The 5,266-nt window shown below is 38.0% G+C and overlaps 1 long non-coding RNA gene across 1 annotated transcript in view; it reads right to left on the bottom strand.

Annotated features, from left to right (window-relative positions):
• Positions 1-3,706, bottom strand: part of LOC111628150 — a 43,766-nt gene extending 40,060 nt beyond the window's left edge. The window contains exon 1 of the long non-coding RNA XR_002757127.1: positions 3,567-3,706. This is a non-coding gene — a long non-coding RNA (uncharacterized LOC111628150). The remainder of the gene's footprint in view (positions 1-3,566) is intronic.
• Between the last annotated feature and the right edge of the window lie 1,560 nt (positions 3,707-5,266).

A 5,266-nucleotide genomic window follows, 5' to 3' on the forward strand; every position in this document is an offset into this window, starting at 1 on the left:
AGCCTATTTTTCGAACGTGAGCCTCTGCCTAACCCACGAACGCGGACCTTGTTAACCCGGGCGACGTCCGAGCCGGTATCACACTTTGATCTGGTTACTACCATAATGATTATCTCCACAGAATGTGGGTGTGTGGTCACTCTTAGCTTCATTTCTCCCCATAGACCTTACTGGCATGGGTGTCCCTACCAGGAGCTTGTGCTCCAGCCTGCATTGCCCTATGGATCTGTAAAACTACTGGGCTCTCCCACCACGACCAGGTGGTGACCACGGGAGAGTTATTATTATTATTATTATTATTATTATTATTAATTTTCATCGGGAAAGCATTTCAAAGTGTCGTTTCAATTCTATTCATTTATTGGAGTGCTTGTGGATACGCGATATTTTTTGTTTCTCCGTCTGGTGCGTACACGAATAAGTCGGAAGGTTTTCCGACCCGTGAGCTGGCCACATACAGTTGTCCATGCGAGAAGCACGGATTCTCCACATTTAATATATAATTGAGTGTAGTAAATAAAATAATTGTTTACTATGAAATTTATAATAATTCTTAAACAGTTTGATATATAAGAAAATAACAACTTAAATTTCAATAACAAAAGTACAGTAGAGCATCGATTATCTGACCCTGATTAACCGTCACATCGGTTAACCGACAGTTCTAGTCGGCAAATTTCAAATGTCCGCTAGTGATGTGGTGCTACAATATTTGGCTATGTCTTGGCTACTTTAGTATTATTTTTGTTAAATTTTTGCGTGTTTTAGCTGTCAACACTGGCTCGACCATGAAAGGGGGGCCAGTATTTAAACGAGACTTAATTTTCTAATTACAAGTGGTTGTTTGTTTTGTGAGCAATAAAATAATTTGAAAATAATTTTTAACGATACAATAGTGACGATTATTATTTAAAAATAAATTTTGTTATGCTTAACATTGATGAAAATTCAACGCGAAGTAGATTAATAGCGATATTCTAATACACTAATTACATGGGATATACTAATATACTATACTAATAATATATCTTTTTCATTCTTTTTGGTTATCCGATTTTTTCAGGTATCTGACCAACCCGAGTCTCCAATTGATTCGGATAATCGATGCTCTACTGTATAACAATAATTTTATAAGTAAAATAAAATAGGTTGAATTAACTCTAGAATATTCTAACAATTAGCTTAATTAAAATTCAAAGCAATTAAGTTGTTGGTTTGATCTGTTGACAAAGAATGATCCTATCATCGATCTCAAATTTTTCCATGATTAAAGCATGGAGTCATAAAGTTCCCCAAATCTAGCTCCAAATCTTATTTATGTTTTAAAAATTTTTACTTCATAGGTAATTTATATCTATTGTAAGAAAATATTATGTAAGTACATAGGTACTATCTGTGTTATGTGAAATATTCCATTTATGGAAAGCAAAATTTCAGTCACAACCTGCTTAAATGGGATGCATTTAAGCAGGTTGTGACCGAAATTTATGTCTCATGCATTCCCAATTTGTTTTGGCTGACATGGACTCCTTGCAGTTCGGAGTCGACCCCTAGGGGTCGATATAGACCACTTTGGGAATCATTGATTTAGAGCAGGGGTTCTCAACCATTTTTTACCCATGGACCCCCTTACCTCTTAATTTTTTTTGTGGACTTTTCCATACATTGCACAGGAAAAAAACCTTATATTTTTTTCATTACATTGTTCCAAATTGGAAAAATATTTTAACACTGAAGCTCTAAATTTCGGAAAAAGTAACTACTATATTTATGAACTTGCACTTTTAATATCTCTTATCTTGTCGAGATGGAGTTTTGCACAGAACTGAAGGTTGGGGTTAAAATAAACTGATTACCTTTATACTGGAGGGAGGCTATAAAGTTTATACCCTCCCTAATCTTTAAGATCTGGAACAAACTGACGCAAAACATTCAGAAATGTCACTTTTTTTTTTTTTTTTAACTCTCTGCCTGTGGGCACTAAGAGGGTGTCTTTTCAGCAGCCCTATTATGGATTCAGCCAGGCTCACAATGGGGCAGCCGGGTGGTGAGGGATAGGGCCCAACATATCCGGATCAACCACCCCCGAAAAATTCCTGGGGATTTTTCGACCCATTCAGATTTGATCCCTGGTCCCCCCCCCCAGAGTGGTAGGCTGCCACTTTAACCGCTCGGCCACATGGCCACCTCAGAAATGTCACTATTAANCTACTAAAACGCATATAAAAAGAAAAAATCGCATCTAAAACAGTACAGTAGAAGCCGTTTTTCCGGTTAAGCCTTAATCCTCTCCCTCTCCCCCCCCGCGGGGGAATTTCGAAAAATCCCTTCTTAGTGTGCGTTTCCATGACGTACTCTGTGTACCAAATTTCACCTCTCTAGGTTAAGCGGTTTGCTCTGGACGATGATGAATCAGTCAGTCAGTCAGTCAGTGAGTCAGTCAGGACAAGCAATTTTATATATTTAGATAAATGCTCGATTCTTTATATCTCTTTATTTAAATATTGTAGTTTTTTAACTAAAGCACTATTTTCGGCTGTAACTGGAATTAAAGGATAGATTATGACGTCCGTGTTTCGCTCTAGCGGAAAGCGTTTCTAAACTATGATGCAGCGACGTGTAGCGAAAGCTGCTCGTGACGTCATTTACGCTGCACTCTCGCTGCATAAAGAAACGCAGCCTATATAAAGCTGGAGTTGTGACTGAAAGGATTATAGACTCAAATTTAAGAAAAGGAGAGAAAGGTCAAAAGATAAAAAGTAGTGAGAAAGGTTAAATAGACCTTCTGTTATGCAAATATAGACCATTAATTTTCCAACCTTTCCTCACTACTTTATCTTTTGGCCTTTCTCCTCTTTGGGTCTATAATCCTTTGAGTTCCAACTCCAGCATTATTTAGTATTCCTTCCAGCGTTGCAAGATTTGGCTACTTTGCGCCAAATTTGGCTACCAATTTTTTAGTTTGGCGTAAAAATTATCATTTGGCGCATTGACTACTTTTTGGGCTACATATTATTTATAAATATATAGTCGAATAAAAATGCATTTTAGATTGGTGTTTCGTCGTTTTTTATTAATTAAAGACNTCATAATTATTACCAATTATATTATTAGAATAGGTTAGGTTAGGTTAGAACGTGCGTCCCCACTGTTTCCTTTAGTTTGCTGGAATCAGCGGTGAGCCGCCGTTCGCTCGCTCGCGTCGTCACGTGACACGTCGTCTCCAAAGCGGTCTGTTTCGAGGCTAAAACAGGAAGAGCCGCCATGACAGTCTACGACCCTGAACATTCACCATATATCCTAAATTTAGTATTTTAAATCCGAGAGTAAAAATAAATATATGTAACCTCCATATACCTCTATAAGGGCCTCAGTGATTATTTTTTTTCCATTATTATTGTTTTATTAATGTTTTAATCAAAGAAAAGTGCTACTTTAACCTTTTAAGCCGAAGATTTCCAACGCACGTGACTCCTCAACCGTTCTAATAATTTAAGTGCCAGTCCACCCATCAGACAAGAAATTCTAACCCGCTCGCCTCCCCAAAATAACAACAATCTACTTACTTATAGTCCAGAATCAGCGTGAATGTGTTATATCGTCGACAAAACAACCTCGTGTACACCAGAATAAAAACGACGAAACCAAGAACTCCGAGACAAAGCACAATCTCGACCAGTGTTGCCAGATGGTTTTTGCCCTTGTAGCCAAATAATTTTTAAAAAGTAGCCCAAAAGTAGCCAACTGCTCCTGCAGTTCGCTACTTTTGGGTACTTTTGTACGAGGTGTTGTTCTACCTAGTACTTTTGTACTAATCTAGTACCTTTTTACTTGTCCCAGTAACAAGATACCCAACACCATTTTCCTAGTACCATTCATGAAATCCTAATACCTTTCCTTTCAAAACATTCATTTTTATTCTATACTAGCTTATCCGTCGCGCATTGCTGCGATCTCAGAAGAAAGGAAATTCAAGCAAACTCGTTATGATAAAATTAAATTTTCATTTTATCATTTTTATTGAAACTTATTAATTGATAAATGTCCACACAGCAAACAGGGTAGAAATGCTGGTTAACACTAAACTACAAGTCGAACACTTCCCAAGCGTTTAAGACTGTGTGATATACCTTCGAATGATGCGAGCAGATCCAAGTAAGGTAGCCTTTTGCAACTGACAGATAGTAATTTTGTCAATATTTATGGCTTGTAGGTGCTGACTAAGATCTTTTGGCACAGCCCCCAGTGCGCCGATAATCACTGGGACCACCTGTACTGGTTTATGCCAGAGACGTTGCAGTTCAATTTTTAGGTCCTGATATCGGCTAAGTTTTTCTTGTTGTTTTTCGTCAATTCTACTATCACCCGGTATGGCGACATCTATAATCCACACTTTCTTCTTCTCCACAATCGTGAAGTCTGGCAGAACTTTATCAGTCTGGATCCGGAAGTCCCATAGTATTTTGACACATTCATTTTCAACTACTTTTTCGGGATTATGTTTCCACCAATTTTTCCCTGTAGGTATATGATAATTGTGGCACAAGTTCCAATGGATCATTTTAGCCACAGAATTATGTCTCTGTTTATAGTCTGTCTGTGCAATTTTTTTGCAGCAGCTGAGAATATGATCAATAGTTTCATCAGCTTCTTTACATAATCTGCATGTTGGATCATCAGCAGATTTTTCAATTCTTGCCTTAATTGCATTTGTTCTGATTGCTTGTTCCTGGGCTGCAAAAATCAGGCCTTCTGTCTCCTTCTTCAATGCTCCATTGGTAAGCCATAACCAGGTTCTTTCTTTATCCACCTTTCCTTCAATTTTGTCCAGGAACTGTCCATGTAACGCCTTATTACGCCAGCTATCAGCTCTAGCTTGTAATGTAGTTTTCTTATACTGATTCTTTGTCTGCTGTGCTTTAAGGAGTTTTCTATCATTGACAGCAATCAATGCAGGCTCACTACTGTCCTTGACGTATTCTGCCAGTGCATATTTTTCTTCTTCAACAGTTTGTTTTACTTGTAATAGGCCTCTACCACCCAACCTTCTAGGCAGATACAACCGGTCTACATCGCTGCGCGGATGTAGCGAACAATAAATGGTCATGAGTTTTCTTGTTTTTCTATCGAGATTGTCCAATTCTGCTTGTGTCCAGTTTATAATACCCGCAGTGTATCTAATGACAGGTATAGCCCAGGTGTTCATGGCCTTGATCGTATTGCCTCCATTGAGCTTGCTTTTGAGAATCTTTCTAATCCTCTGAGT

This window comes from Centruroides sculpturatus, unplaced genomic scaffold (genome assembly GCF_000671375.1).
Source record: "Centruroides sculpturatus isolate CEXI.00-Female unplaced genomic scaffold, Cexi_2.0 scaffold447, whole genome shotgun sequence".
Classification (NCBI taxonomy): Eukaryota; Metazoa; Arthropoda; class Arachnida; order Scorpiones; family Buthidae; genus Centruroides; species Centruroides sculpturatus.